Below are 18,200 nucleotides of genomic sequence, written 5' to 3' on the forward strand. Positions count from 1 at the left end.
AACATTCAGACGTATAAATTTTAATCAGTGAAACATAACAGATATGCTGGACAAACATAGGATATCATCATTATTTTGAAAACACATAGGTCAAAAACATGCAAAGAATATTCTGGATACAGAAAGATCAGATTTCACTGATCTTAACCGTATAAATGTATTTGTGTTTTGTTTTCAAAATAAAACACAAGTGATTGTATGATTATGGCTGGTTGATATTATATAAATAAAACATGGGTTTGTGGGTAACAGTAAAAATATCATCCCTCGTAAAAATACTGTTACCCTCGGATACGTCTCGGGTAACAGTATTTCCCTCGGGATGATATTTTTACTGTTGCCCACAAACCCATGTTTTATTTATATACTGTCAAGATTCATGACAGGAATCACAAGTATATATATTAATATGATATTTCAGCATTGAAGCATTAGATATATTCATTATGTTCATAGGATTAATTGAAATGTCAAATGGAAAAATAAACATCATTTTCACTAAATATAAATGTCACAAGAAATAATGACTATGACATGACTGATTCTCCAGACTACTGATAAGGTTTCATTTGCACAAACTTACTCTTATTTCTATGACAGCAAATGTGCAGCTGCTCAGATTAAATCTTTTGTAAAATTATCGTTGCTAAGATGAATAAAATAATCATCAATTAGTTCGATAAGGTTATCATGAAAATAAGTCTCCCATAAATTGAATTGTTTCTTAAATAACTATAACAAATTATTTCGTATTGCAATATCTTCAGATAAATGCGTAATTTTCTTTTGATCTAACTTTCTAATTTTCAAATACCAAACTGAACTAAATGTCTATTTCAGAAAAGTACTTATTTCACGTAAGTCACAAGTGACAAACTGCCACCGGGCGGCGTTTTCAAAAAATTAAGATAAAACAATTGTAATATCGGCCAATGTCGGTCCGGCCACGGTTACAATCGAACGGCAGCAGCTAAATATTTTGGTCATCGGGCGAGCGCCGTCGTATTTTAAGTTAAAACCGCCGGTTTCGTAAAAATCGTTAAACCGAGCGGCGGCCGTTTTATTTGTGACCTAGGCATATGTTTTTTTTTTACTTTTGAACCTTTTACGTGACACTTTGCTTTTGCAAATAAAGTTAGATTTTCATTTTGAATACTATTTTACATGCAAACATATGATAAGTTAGATCAACGTTTTGACATCGCACTCTATATAGTGTGTCTTTATGTTGTGTTATTTGTTATCTGCTTCATGCCATAATATCTTGAATTTGAGCTGATAAACAAACACTGAAATACAAAATACAGAAGGCCTATAATGCCGCAGAACTGTTATCATTTGTATTTCTCAAAGTCTGTTTATTTTGGGTATCTTGCTACTGTTTCCAAAAACATACTCATTTGCTATATACATAAACTATCTTTTGCAACTAGTGTTGTTGGTAATTGGTATTACAATTGTAACGATTTTATGTACATTCAGCTACCTTTACGTTACAAAACTGCATGTTTCAACGCTGCTTTTTCAAACATGTTCTTAATCCATTTTTTAAACACATGTTCTTACACTGGCTGCCGATACGGACTTGGATATCTACCGTTACGGTAGTGTTTACGGCGGTAACGAGGTTCTGTCGAGTTTCCGCTAAACACTTACCCGAGAGCTAGATAGTCTCGACTGTATCGACAGCCGGTGTTTGATTTATTTTCTTGCATATTACATGTCAATTATATTCGGAACAGAAATCATGAAAACGGATATTCTTATAACGATTTTTTTATTTATAGTACCGTATGAACTTAAAATGCCATTCATAACGGTAAAATTACGTCATTATAAGAACGCAATTCATTGATTAAAAGGCGCGTGACAATGACGTCATTTAAAGCACGCGACTTGTCTTACATGGGGGTGTAAGATATAGTTTTCTAGAACCGGTGTAAAAGGTAGATAAGTCTGTCTGATATGCCAGAATATAATTATCTGTAAATAATTAAGGTAGATACATTTTCAATTAAGTCATTTATATCAATAAAATGGGTGTTAATCATCTTTTGTTTATTTTATTTCAGATATGATGAAACAGTTTGCATATAAAAGGACACCACATGGCAGAATATAACAATATTGATCCATAACGCGATTGAGCGATTGAGCATTCGTTTTTGTTTTTTTTTCAAATCAAATTAGCAATATTATGCTTTTATTAGAAACAATTACCTAATTGTAAGAAGCGTACCATGTTTGCTTAATTGCTTAATGTCGTTTTGTTTCCGATTCCAATGGCCTACAATAAAAGATATGATGTCTTATTTAATCTAACCCATGAAATATGGTGCTATATCAGTCAAATATATTTCATATTTTTTAAAAATAAATATGAAATATAAAATTTTAATATGAAAGTGGGCGGAGTCAAAACTTATTTTAAGGAACTTCTTTCGCCATTTTCTTGAAAAATCTGATAAAAACAAAACAACTTTTTGCTGAATTTTGTTTTGAAAACTATCTAGAATGATAGAATGATAGAAAATGGTCTAACTAGAAATTAATCCGAACACCAATATCTTTAATTCAGTCATTAACGCTGTACAGACGTTTAAAGAGTTTTTTAATACACGTCACAATGTAGCGCTAAATATCGCGTGCAAAACAAGACAATAATTATATTTCTGCGCGCTGTATGATTGCAATTGCGTGGTAAGAATGATAGAAAATGGTCTAACTAGAAATTAATCCGAACACCAATATCTTTAATTCAGTCATTAACGCTGTACAGACGTTTAAAGAGTTTTTTAATACACGTCACAATGTAGCGCTAAATATCGCGTGCAAAACAAGACAATAATTATATTTCTGCGCGCTGTATGATTGCAATTGCGTGGTAAGCAATGTGGTTTCTTACCATTTTTCTTTGATAATGAAATTAAATAAAAAGGTTATTTTTTCGTTTTTCGTGAAATATGGTATATATTTTCACTCAACATGATAAAATGCCACATATTTTCACGAGCCGGGATGTCATATTGACCTCTTTTCACTAAACTAATGATATCACGATCTGGTAAGATTTAATGGATACTATTAAAAAAGTAGTTCAACGAGCAAACCCACTCAGCATGTCATTCAATTTTTGAACAATAATTATTACTTTTCTTACAAGCCGTGAATTATCTAATAATAATAATAATAATATTAATAATAATAATAATAATAATAATAATAATAATAATAATGATAATAATAATTAAAGATTACTATCTATGAGACACATACTGTGTAATCATGTTTGGACATTATCTGAATGTTTAGCATTTGTTTAGATAATTGCTTCCAGTATACTTTGTTTCTTATATCTTACATGTATCACATTCTTTTCGGTAACATTTTTGTCGAGTTATTAAAGAGGAGGTGGATGCTAATAGAACTGCTCTGATCACGATCGTTTTTGCACGGTTATGAGAATCTATTGTTTAAGTTATTATTGCAATTTTCAATCTAAAGATTGAAAGTTTGAATATAGAAATCAACTCCTGTTTCAATTAAAAAATGTAATTATTTTATTTGAAAAATATACAACGTTTCGACTCAAAAGTCTTCATCAGGTATACTTTGTTTACAGGAAATGACGTCAAGGACAACGACATCAAATTGTAATACATAATTTGGCGTATAAATGTTATATGAAGGAACTTTATAAAAGATACAAAACACTGGTGAAGATGCAGTAAAAAGCAATGTAAAATAAGAAAATCAGCATAAACTACATATTGACATGAAATTAGTTTTAAGTCATATTAAGCAAAAAATAGAAAATACATTTTTTTTATAAAAATTTTTGTTTTTAAAAAAATATTAAAACTAAGAATTATAATCTACAAAATTAATAAAGTATTTTGGAATGCATGACATCAGGAATAATTGTTTCCAGCTTATACATCCATGTATTCTATAGATTGGCATTTTAAGTGATTGTTTTTCTTATTTTTTGCTTTCTTACCATCTTGTTATTTCATACTATTTGTTGTAACCTTTCCTTGTCTTCTTGCCATCTATAACGTTTTGGCTTAATCAATATCAAGCGTTCTTTCGTTGTTTTCTCTGAACGGTCAGTAGGTGTGCCATAAAACTTGCTTCAGAAAACAGATACCTAAATGGTTGCTAAAACGGTCTTTTTGTCCAATTAAATGACTACAAATAGCTGTTGTAAAGATATGTTCTTTATACTTTTCGTATCGGTTTTCCGGGGTCTCTTATTTTAAATATAAGTCACAGTGACCTGCTGTAGTTGCCAAAATGCGTGTTGCATCTGCAAAAAAAATCAAAAGATGTTCTATCTTTCTAGATTTCTGTGACGTCATTAGATGGTCTGTCTTAAAAAAATGTTTATTAATTTTAAGCTTCTTGAAAGGAGAATAATTCTGAATTGATGAATGGTATGAAATAATGACTCTATAGTACTTTTCTCTTTATATATAGAATAATTAATGGATGTGTAAAAGTGTTTTAATAATTTCAGAAAATATAAGCACCTGTTATAGATTTTAAAAAATAATCAGTTAATTTACAGTGTCTAGCCTGTAATAAAAATCCTTCTATTAGACAATTTTTCATTTTCGTCGGGTAAATTAAGCATGAAAAGAATCTCTAACAAAATGCAACCTCATTGATTATCACTTATTCTATCAAACGATTGCGTTTCAATTCAATATTCCGTGTAAATTGTGTTTCTTACAGTATGTCTAGAATAGAAGCAAACAAATATATGCTATCAAAGAAGAGCCTTCTATTATATTCGCGTGTAGCTTATACTGTTTGATATACACGTACTATATTAATTTACCGTTCTATATACGATCAGCAAAACTGGTGTTGAAATACTAAATCTGAGCATGTAAAACAATATTTAGTTTATCAATTACAACTCTAAAACAGTTTATCAGAATTACCAATTACATATATATGCATTTGATATCATTTAATACGTTTTCATTATAAAAGATGTAAAACAAAATAGAAAGCTTTCTAGTACATTGTAACAATGACATCTCTAAATTATTTTTGGAGTGTTATTTATTCAACAGATTCTATTGATTATTTCGCGCAATCTTAACCAAGTTTTATTTTATATCTGTTATAGTCCACTACGGTATCATTAACACACAGCAGGAAATAAAGATCTAAGTGGTTGTGAAAACAAATAAGGTTAGCTTACATGTTATAGGATAAAAATCTGGAAACAAAGTGATCCCTCGGAAGCATTAATCACAACAAAATTACATAAGAATTGCAGACTCGGTTTGATTGAGTCTGTACATGAGGGATAATGAATAAGTGCAACATCCCCCTAGCACCGGCTTGAGCGGTACTCAATTCTCAACACTTAATAGTTCTGGTATCAATGATCCCGAAGGACCAGAAAAATATAACAACACTAAAGTGAAGTACGGGGCAACTTTTTACAGCTGCCACACAGCACTTGACACCCGCTGTTGTGAAGTATAAAAATCTGGAAACAAAGTGATCCCTCGGAAGCATTAATCACAACAAAATTACATATGAATTGCAGACTCAAGACAAAAAATAGAATTTATTATATTTCACCAGAACGATTGCAGGAGAAGAGGGTTTAAAACGTTCGGTCTTATTTGTGGGTCCCGTTTTCCAGAAACCTTTGCTATATCTAAGTTTATGAATTTAAACGTTTATTTTTTATTTTCAATTCCAATGTTATGCTATTTGATAACAATTTTACAAATGCCTACTAAGGTATATGAAATAAATCATTGAAAGAATTTATTAAAAAGTAAATCTGCATTTCCCAAGGTACTTTCATTTTGATAGGATGACTGTTTTCAAAAAGATTCAAAACAACATTTAGCGCATGACACTGACCATTTTAAAAAAAACAAACAATTCATTTGGTACAAAACAAAGAAAGACAGCAGATGAATGCAAGCAGTACAGATAATAAAGTATCTTTTTCAACCGTTTTATCCAATAAAAAGGAACATCAATTAGAGTATGACCATAATCCATGGCATTGAAATCATGAACTCTTGTTAATTAATAGCTGCTGTATATGTATACGCAAAAGTGATGTTATAAGGTCAGTATGGGATGGTTTCCCAAACAATGCTGGTAATTTTGGGTATGGCCTGGGGAATAAGTTGGTCACCCTTATTGTTGGGACCCCCAAACAGTAAAAGGTAATTGCGGCAAGTAAGAGAACAAGAGGGTTAAGAAAATATATGGAACATATTCTATATTTCAAAATTTCGAAAACGAAACCGATTTAGAAAAATGGCCCTAAACGCCAAAATCTAACGTATTGCAGGTTCGTTTCATCTTAGCATATGGACAGAGATTGAAGGTTAGCAGAATTCATTAAGATCATTGACACAAGTAATGTTAATTTTACAATTTAGAATCTGCAGAAGTGCTATATTGGCTCATACGGTGGCGATCAAAAAACCATTAATGCAAACATTCTTGACATGCGCAACAGCAACTTATGGATGTACATATATGACCATGCAAATGCAGCACATCGAACTATAATTGCAGGTAATTATACATTCGAAAAAGTAGAGTGTCGAATCCTGCGGCTAATCTCCGAAATACAAAGCGTGTTTGATTTTCCATACGTGACACAAATATACCATTATTTTCAATCATAGAAATGTGCGGAAAGTAGCTAATTAGGAATGGTTAAATACAATTTGTTCGACATCCTTTTAGAAATGTATTATTATTTTGCTGGAAGTTTTTTATTCTGTCTAAAACGACATTGACATTTCAACATTTAAGTGTACAAAGAATACAGCAGCGGTAGGTTATATTTGTGATACATTAGATTTAATTTCTTTTAGAATACTTTAAACATTTTGTTTGTTTGATTTTACGCATTACCAAGACTGTAAAAGCCACATTGCGACTTTCATTTATTTTATAAAAGAGCAAGTATTATTTCAAGCACTAGTGGGCACTGAGATCAGACTTGAACTACTAACGTCCTGATAAGATTGGGTCTTCACATGATATTTTGAATATGACTCACGTCATTTGTATGGGCTCGTTTTGCTTAATATTGATAAAAAGATCAAAGTCAACATGTTTGTCAAAGAACACCATCATTGAATTATTGTCTAAATGTAAGTAAAGACAAACAATGCATAAGTTGATTTCAGAAAATATGAAAATATTTTAACAGTTCATTTTTATTCCAAAAGTAACATATTTTCGTATTGTTAATTATGTCTTTTAATGATATACGTTATCATTCTTGAAACTCCATAAGACACATTTTGGCGCTAACTATTTTCAATGAATCAGTGCAACTGGACTTGCCTCAAAATAGTTCTTCAGCTTGTTACTTTCACATTAAGCTTCACAGTGGGCTTCATAAATTTAACCTGTAGAGGCATACGCCCGGTAGATGTCTGATAAATCCCGTTTTGCCCAATTAAACCACTGCAAATAGATTGTTTCAAAGATAGATTTCTTCCGTAAGCAATAATGAATTTCACAAAATCCCTGTTTTACATAAAATGTAAATTTGTTTTGTAACGTACAGTATTGATTTTATACAGACGTCTAAAACCTTTATATATGAAGCATACCTTTTTCTAAAGAAACCATCAATCGCATGTTACAACTGTAAAAGATCATATTGGTATTTTCCATGTAACTTTGACACATACATTAAGATCACATGTTGGAAAAAAAGATGATATTTTGTTCGATATTCATTTTTTTAGATGTTCCATTATTGTTTATTCCTTAAAATTTTTACTTTAAACGGCCCGTAATAGTGGTATATGCAATTAATATCTTTTCAATATATCAATAAACTGTCCTTAATAAAGATAAAATAAAAGGAATTTAAAAACAATAAAGATGTTTATAGTTCAAAACAGTGTTTGTTTCCTCAGAACTCGGCGGTATATCACCTAAGCGGATTAACCGAATATTAACTAGACCAATTACTTATCCACGTTTCCACAAGTGACCGACTACTTATTCCATACGATTTCAGAATCAGTGGTAAGTAATATACATTTAACCTGGAGACTAACTGTCCGAGATCAATTATCATTACGCTTAGCTTAAAGATCGAAATTATGAGGTGGCTTAGCGGATGGACTCATTAACAGTGTAACATGATCTCTTCTGGATAATCCTGTATATATAAATCCGAATTTGAAATTGATCCAAGATTGAATTTTTGAATAAAGATCAAACATATTTTTGTACTTAATTGAGAGGTGCTAAAAGAAGGAATTATCATTTATTGTAAGTTTGTAATTGCGTTGTTTTTTGTGTTTGTTTTTTGTTGTTTATGTTTTCCTGTTTTGTTTTGTGTGTTTAGAATGAAATATGTTTAAACCATAGTATACTTCCAAATTCAAAATATAGAATATCTATAAGCCATAGTTTGAAATTTGCAAAATGTATATGGAGTATTAAATATAGTCTGCAAATACCTCTATAAAATTCTTCCGAAAGTATCTTTATACAGAGTCAGTAGCTTTGGTTTAAAAAAAATCATACTTGTGCTTCAACACAAATAACATTTCACATTATAATTGCAAATATTATACTTGACGTACTTCTATATTGCTGCAGATAAATTCTAGTGAAGATATTGATATTGATTTCAAGGTAAATTTTATGAAAAAATAAATTCAAATTATTTTTTATACCAGAAATATCAGTCCTTACTAACAAAACTGTTCTGTCGTCTTGTCTTGGTTGACAGAACGCACTATCAATGATACGACATTTTGTCATGTAAACATCTTAAAACATACGATATTGTCGTATGTCTAAGATTGTTGTGGAATAAATGAACGGAAATGGTATTATAATAGACATGTCTAAACTTAAAAAAGAGCTTTATTTTTAGTTTTTGGTATTGATTTAATCTAAGTCAGAGTAAGATAAATTTTCTTTCTTAACAATCGTAGTAAAAGATATCATTGTGAGATCTTTAATCGAGGAAAAATAATTTCCGTCTTGTAGAATGAATCAAATCACAAGTGCATTTCTATTACAATTCACATTAGTTCAAGCATCTATCTCACTTTGGAAACAATTTTCGGGCCAACTATCTTTGTTCATATACATGTAAAAATTAAATGCATGCAGAAAACTAATCTACGTTCCGTGAAATTATATTTTCTATTTTGAAAAGGTATCTTATTTCTGGATATTCTATTGAAGTACAGAATATTTTAGGATAACAATTATAAAGGTGTTTTTCATACTCCTCTTTTTAGGATAAAATAATTAAAAATAAATGTATCTTAGAAACATATTATATGTGCAAACATTTGTTTGGTTGGGTTAAACGTTGCACCAACACCAAGACTTCATGTGCCCCAGTGCATTATTTCAGGTCCGAACGGGCACATGGCTAGAACCACCGGCAAACATACAATTAGAAAAGACACACTTCTAGATTATGTCGGAAGAGGAATAATTATATAAAATTAACCTCGTTATAATATTACTTTCTAAACAATGTATGTGTCTGAAAGTTGTACTATTTCAATGGACAATTATAAATCATTGACTCATTTGTTGACTGTATTGTCATTCTTGAACTGTTGATCTTTCATATATTATAGGTACGAGTTGTAGTATACAGACGTGATTTTCCCGGCGACAAACCTCTACAATTATACAGTCATGTTAACATCACACATAATGCAACAGCTCCAGTGTTTACACATGGAGATCTTGTATACACCCTCATGCCTGTGCTTACAACCACCACAGGCAATAATGAAATGCCGTTTTTAACCCATTTACATGTAACACAAATGTCCATACTTTTAAAAACAGCCATGTGACTGTGTTAAGAGGCTAACAAAAACACAATGTTATCGTGTAAAAATATTCAATTCATTTCGTGTGTAAAATCGTCTCTTTAAGGGTTCAAAAAGATGTTTATTAAAAGCTTGTATGCAAACTAACACCTTTGTTTTGGAAAAGATTTTGTGATGGTTTGGTTTGACAGAGTGAAGTCAATATACATTGACCAAGTAAACGACTTTTGTTTCTTAAAGCACACCGTAAGACATATAACAATACAAATTTGAATGGTGTGTATTTGCTTTGCGTCGTACATTACCCTAAAGCTGATGAGCAATTTTCAGGTGTATTAAAGGCCATACAAAATAGTTTAAAAAAGCGTGTATGTAGTCCAGTTTTTGAAGGGAAAATTATGTCTGACTCAATGTTTTGTTTGACAGAGCTCAAGCATTATTGTAGTAATATAGTTTGGCTAAATTAATGACCTTTGTGTTATTACATTTCAGATATAGTGGAACAGTTTTTTATATAAAGGGACAGGTCATGACAGAATATAATAAAAATTGGAATAATATGGATTTACGTATTACATAACCTTAGAGCGGATGAGTTAATTTCAATTTCACTAAATTGTTCTGTAACGCAATTTAGCATTTGCAGTTCATGGATGATCTTTGTATGCCTTTTTTTTTTAAAGAAATATATGCACAATTTCTTCGTTATTTGTTTTTCCAAAATAAAACAAACAATATTATGTTTTCTTTATAGAAAAATATTAAACTAATTGTAAGAATCGTACCGTGTTTGCTTAATTGCTTAATTTCGTTTTGTTTCCGATTAAAATGGCCTACATCAAAAGATGTGATGTCATATTGGCCTCATTCCATTTAACGCATGGTATCACGATCTGATTAGATTTATTGATACTATAAAAAAGTAGTTTAACGAGCAAACCCACTCAGCATTTCATTCAATTTTGTACAATTATGTTTCTTTAACGCCATAGCATATCTTAGTATAATAATAATAATAATAATAATAAACAATAATGTACAATATGTATGTGAAATAATATTTTGACATTATGTGGATATATTTAGAAAATTGCTTTTAATATAATTTGTTTTTTATATCTTACCACCATCGTTAACATCATGAAAGCATTTATTCGAACCTATTGTACACATACTGATTAGCTTAAGTTATTTGTAAGTTATATATAATTATTAGTTATTATTAAAGGTCTCATTGTATTTTATATCGCTGACGTTTTCTAAAATTATAACTTAATGGTGTCTTCATAAGACAAATACAATGTTAGGGATAATTTGACATGAAGCAAAAATCTTAAAATAAAACATCCCCCATCAATAAGTATACACGCATTTAATCAAACTGATTCTTGTTGTTGCTCTTTTTGCCGTGCAAGATCTTATTGCAATGCACCGATGACAGGCATATTTCAGTTGATGATGATATTCAATTATCAAATCAGCTAAATTAAATCTTAATCCGTAAGAAAGGCTAAATTTGATATTCATATTGTGATCATAAAGACTAGGTTTGATTCTGATTATCTTGGGTATAAAAAAGATAAGTTTTGTTTGATGAATTAATACAAGTAACGAATGTGCTGTTTGACTAATTATAAGCTGATTTGCAAATAAAATTTTTCTCTTTGATCTTTGAATGAAACTTATATACATATCTTTCCATACATTTAAAGAAATATGAAAACAAACAAAAGAGCGTTAGCATGTACAAGTATATGCATAAGATTTTCCTGATTGGACTAAGATGTATTTTTTACAATAATCATTTGGTTGACATACCTTAACATTCGTTAAGTAAATCTTGCAAGCTTTTATCACAAATTCATCATTTAACTATGTCAAGGTTTAGATTTCACAAAATTTGACAAATCACTGGCTTACATTTGTTCCTGAAGTACATGCATGACTTGCAAATTACCTCATGAGCTGCATGTTTCACTTTTAATTTTTAGTTTGGGTCATCATTCTTGTCATTGTTATATAAAAAAGAACTACGAATTCAACGTTAATTAAGTTGTTGAGTGAAAAATATCTGACTGATGAAATTCCACAGTAGCTTTTCATATAAAAATAAACATACCAAGATTGAAAAAGTAATTCCTTTGCGCAGAAACAAATCTACCTCGGACCGCAAAATATGGCAAAATATATCTTTTAACACTAATTAACTTTTTTTGTCCATTTATTAAAAAGGCGGTGAAAGCCAATAGAACTACACTTATCACAATCGTTTTTGATCGATTCTGACAATTTATTCTTAAAGTTTTTATTGCAATTTTCAAAATAATCTATAGATGTCATTTAAGTGATTTTTTTCTGATTTTCTGCTTTCATACCATCTTGTTTTTTCATACTATTCGTTGTAACCTTTCCTTGTCTTCTTACCATTCTTAATCAATATCAAGCGTTCTTTCGATTTCTTCTCTGAACGGCCAATAAGTGTGGCATAAAGCTTGCTTCAGGAAACAGATACCTAAATGGTTTCAAAACGGTCTTTTTGTCCAATTAAATAACTACAAATGACTACAATTTGCTGTTGTAAAGATTTATTCTATATACTTTCAGTATCGGCTTTCCGGGGTCTCTTATTTTAAATATAAGTCACAGTGACCCGTGTAGTTGCCAAAAGGTGTGTTTTTTCATAATGTTAGCTTATGTGTTCAAACGATCAAGAAACCATAAATGCGACACAAAAGCGCAGTGTAACCCCAACGTAAAATGACAACAGGAGTTTCATTTTCACTGTCATTTTGATGAATTATCATTTTTACTTTTCAGAAATGACATGCAAATTATTCTTGTTATGTTCAACAGCGACTTATACATACAAGATACATCAAAATAATAATAGTTTCAAGTAATTATACATTCGCAAGAGTAGCTTGTCGAATCCTGCGGCTTCTCTCTAAAACACAAAGCGCATTTTTTTTTCTATTAGTTGCACAAGTTTTAATATTATTACTTTCAGTCATAGAAATGTGCTGAAAGCACCTCATTAGAAATGTTTGAAGGCAACTTTTACGACATCCTTTTAGCAATGTGTGCGATTATTTTCCTGGAAGTATTTTATCCTCTCTAAAAGACAAAGAAATTCCATCATTTAAGTGCAGAAAGAATACAACCGCGGTAGGTTATATTTGTGATATACTAGATTTTATTCCTTTGATAAAACTTTAATTATATTTTGTTTTGTTTGATTTTAAGTATCACCAAGAATGTAAAGGTCATATGGCGACTTTCAATCTTTACGAGGGCTATTCAAATATGAATACAACTGGATCAATTTTCAGAAGTAGTTATCAAACAGTGCCAAAAATACTCACCACCATGTAATATACAAAGTTTTAGTCTTTTCATCCAATTTTTAATTGTGTTTTCATAATCTTTACGAGGTATACTGTTCAGACACTGTAAAAAAGCTGAACCTAGATTTTTTGGCGTTTGATATTTTTTTTCCTACTGAGCTTTATTTTTTGATCCTCGGAAACAGTAAAAAGTCAAAAGGGGCAAGATCTGGCGAAAAATGAGGTTGCCCATATTTTGTTATATATCTTTCGCCTGGGCTCATAAAAGTGAACATTCGTCTCATCACAAGTGATGATATTTGCGAAAGATCGATTGTTGGTTTTAGGGAACTGTTTCAACAATTGTGTGGAGGTGTGGTATTTGCTATTTTGTATGTAGATGGGGTATCCATATGGTATTTATCCTTTTCATTATTAAATCACGTCTTGGAATTGTATGAGCGGCTACTACATAGATACCGACGCATTAAGCTATATACCTTGTTGTAAATCTTGCATCAGTAGCAATCAAATACTTTACTTTTTCAACCATTTTCTATCGGCGTGCATGAGGTTGCCTCTTTTACTGAATCCACACCGATTTTAAATTTCTTACAACACCGTGTGACAGGTGAAAAAGAAAGTTTATTGTTCCCATAAACACGACACATTGCATTAAATGTAGTGGTTCTTGATATAGATCGCATGTTGTCAGTGACCAACTAATTTAGCTTCCGTGTACACGAGAAGATAGCATTAATCGAGCTATTGTCAAAGCTAGACTGACTGATTTTCACATGTAATTTATAAATTGTAATTTATAAATTGAGAGCTTACACAACAATCTTTAAATGTACATACCGTAGTTCGTGCCAAACTTGGTTAAAAGAAGCGAGATATTTGCCTTGTTGCATTCACATCCCTGGTAAAAGAAGAGCATGTATTACTTTAAGCACGAGTGGGCACCTTAGATCAGAGGTGAACTACTAGAAAACTGCGTAACATGATACAATGTTTTTAAAATATAGCTATGGTCATTCAAATGCACTAATCGTGCTACACAACCAATAACAATATCACAATCAATGTGTCCATCATAGAAAATCATCACTTTATCATTTTCTTTTACATGTTATAAGTAAAGAAAAACAAATACTATATGACATCAAGGCTACTGGAATAATCAAAATCACTTCCGCAGCAACTGAATTATCATCAGTTGATTTTAAGATAAAAACGTTGTATTAAAGTTTATTCTAATTTCAATATAATAATAAAATTTTCGTATTGTTGGTCATGTTTTTAATGACACACTTTAATGTTATTTTTTCTTGAAACTGTATAAACAATCTAGCGCTTACTATTTCTAGCGAATCAGTGTAACTTGCCTGAATTGATACCAAGTAGTTCTTCAGCCTGTTACTTTTACAATGGGCTTTATAAATCATACACCCGGAGATGTCTAATACGTCCCGTTTGCTCAATTAAAGCACTGTATATAGATTGGTTCAAAGATAAATTTCCTATTTTAACAATATTGAATTTCACGGAATTCATGATTTACATAAAAAGTTTATTTGTTTTGTAACATACAATATTATTTTATACAGACGTTTAGAGTGTTTATTTAGCATAATTATATAATTATCTTTTTTTTAAGAAACCATCAATTGCATGTGACAGTAGTAAAATACATACTGCTATTTAAAGGAAAAAATATTTTGTTCGATTTTCATTTTTTTCTAAATGTTCTATTACTGTTTATTCCTTTAGTTTATTGTTCGCATCGTAACAACGTATATACAAAATCAAATGTTGGTAAAGTGTAAAGATAAGCTGGTTTATGGGCACATGTGTAAAATGTCATTTTCAGTCTTGCGCTTAGATATGTAAGCATAAATATCCTGTCAAAGTGATATAATAGAAGTTCCATTTTTGATTCATTTGTAATATGCAAAATAGTGTTTTATTTGTTCACATAAGCGAACGTAATATAATTGAACTTTAATAAGGATTAAAATATGAAATAATTTACAACGCTAAAACATCTGACAGACAGATTCAAACCTGCCTGTAAAGACCTTAACCCAATATGCCATAAACATAATCAAAAGATCAATGAATGGTCCTAAATAAAAATAAAATAATAGCAGTTTGATAGTTCAAAACAATGTGTGTTTGTTTGTTCAGAACCCGGTGGTATATCACCTAAGCGGATTTCCCGAATATTAACTAGTACTTACCACCTTTTTGCAAGTGAACGACCACTTATCCCACATTATTTTAGAATCAACAGCAAATATGAGACTTTTAACTAGGAGACTCAGTGTCCGAGATCAGTTTTTATTAAGAAAGTCTTAGCCTAAAGATCGAAATAATCAGATGGCTATGTTACAACCGGTTTTGAAATAAAACGAGTGTTGCAATAAATTTATCTAAAACTCGTTGCGATATCATAAATTTTTATTCAATTTTTTTCACAACCAGTTTTGCAATAAATTCTTTTTATATCAGATTTGATAGATAGATATTACTCATAACAGTCTAATGTAAATCTGTTTATATAAGGAACCAAAGTGTTTGCAAAACAACATTTTTTGTTATTACCCCTCAATTTTTTCGTAATGTTAATTTCCCATAGGCCTCTGGGAGTTTTTCTTACTGTTAATGCAAGTGTACCACGTGACTAAGAATTTTTTATTGTTACATACGTAACAGTATTTTTAGCAGTATAAAATCTGGTCACGTGGTCTATTTTCTAAATAAAATGAAATAAAATGGCCGCCATTTTTTTCATGATTCATTCTTATTTTCGACGATAGGGCATCGCCGAAGTAACTATTACCATTGAACTATTTCTCTCATAAAATTTAGTTCTCTGCAACCTAGAGTTCCTTACGCGTGTAAAATATCGTTTTGTTAAATAGTCAAAAGTAAACATCCGTTTTCAACGGAAGTAATTGTAATGTGAATAATTTTGTGTCAAACTTGAAAAACAAACCCATGTGTTATTTATATATTATTACTATTAATATGCCGTTATTAAATTAAACAACAATAACATACAATTATCATACATTTTATAATAATAACTTAAGAATAAAAATCGATATAAGATCATGTTAACAAATTTATTGAATAAATATAAAATCACTTAATATCATAACAAGAATGATATTATAATATAAAGAGTATCATACTAATATATTAAACATGATAAACTGGTTGTGAAAAAAGTGCAATAAAATAATATCATCGCAACGAGTTTTGCAATAATATTGTTAAGACTTACATAAATGTACGTGTGTGTTTTGAACTTATTACAAGGTGTTTTATATGTATAGCCAAAGATTTTGCGAAATTACAATTGTTGTCGATAATGTAAATGAAATGTGCTTATATCAAATTAAACAAAAACACATTTATAAAACATCATGTATTTCGCAATGATAAATAGATGAGATTAGAATGGATATTTAATGTTAAATCATAATTATATAAATATTTAATGAACAACCTCACTGCATGTCAATCCTTATATAATAAAGATATAATAATGACATTATAATGTTCAAGGGATAACCTTTATATCACATCTGATATAAGAAGAATTTATTGCAAAACTCGCTTTTATTGCAAATCTGGTTGTAAAACAAATGCATCAAAATCATGTCATTGCAACGAGTTTGGCAATAATATTGTCAATTTACACAAAAGTACGTGTGAGATTTGAATTAATTACAAGACAATTTCGGTGTATATCACAGAGTTTTGAGCCAAATTTGTTCCAAAACTACGATTGTTGTGGATTATGTTATTGTGTTGATATTTCTTAAAAAGGCATTCAATTAGCATATACCTTGTAATAATACATATATCAGTTTAAAATGGGTATTGATGTTAAAACATATATGAGAAATGTTAATTGAATATATTCATTGCATGCCACTCCTTATATAAAAAGATGAACATAATTATGTTAAGAGTATTTTTATTGCAAAATTGGTTGTGAAACAATTAAAACAAAATTATGTTATCTAAACGAGTTTTGCAATAATATTGTCAACACTTACACAAAAGTGCTTGTAAGTTTTGAACTTATTACACGATAACATCTATGTATATCACAAAGTTTTAAGCCAAAACTCTTGCAAAACTTAAATTCTGTTGATTATGAAATTGTGCTGATACTTAATAAAAACCATTCAATTTTCATATATTTTGCAATTATGAATAGATGATTTTAGAATGGGAAGTGAGAAAGTTATTCAGTACAAATAATTCCGATATATTTTGTGATCATACACTTTGTATCTTTATTTCTCACCCAATCAAAATACATTTAATTGTCAACGGTGGTACCACTAAAGTAAATGCTGGAAATAGATATCGAAATGGTTTTCTTTCAGTATTTCTTTATGTAGGATGGCTTTAGCTAAATAAGTCCGACTATCGTTTTATTCATAATATAGTATATTTATAAGCGAAATATATAAATTTGCCGAATTTACATGGCATATGAAATGTTTATTCTGCAAATGCCTCTTAAAAATTCACCAGAAGGTTTGACGATATTTATACAGTGTCAGTACAGTTACAACATTGAACTATTCAAGGATATACATGTATCACCGCCATATTTTTAAGAAGCTTTGATTTCAGACAGATCTTATCGTCATATTATGAATTCCAATTTTTACATAATCATGCCTTATTGACTTTTATATTCTTGCAAACAAAAAATGATATTAATTTATGATTGAATTTAAGCCAAATTTAATGGAAATATTAGTTCAAATTATTAATTATACAACAATATCAGCCCTTGCTAATACTTAAACCAGTTCTGCCGCCTTTTTTGACAGAATGCACTATCAATGATACGACATTTTGTCATGTAAACATCTAAGATGGTTGTGGAATAAATGAACGGAAATGGTATCATGCTAGATATGTCCAAAATTCAGAAACTAGAGCTTTATTTTAACTTTTGTTATTGATTAAATCCAAGTCAGCGTAAGATAAATTTTCTTTCTTAATTACC

Source organism: Ruditapes philippinarum, unplaced genomic scaffold (genome assembly GCF_026571515.1).
Source record: "Ruditapes philippinarum isolate M1 unplaced genomic scaffold, ASM2657151v2 ctg2765_1_1_1_1, whole genome shotgun sequence".
NCBI classification, from domain to species: Eukaryota; Metazoa; Mollusca; class Bivalvia; order Venerida; family Veneridae; genus Ruditapes; species Ruditapes philippinarum.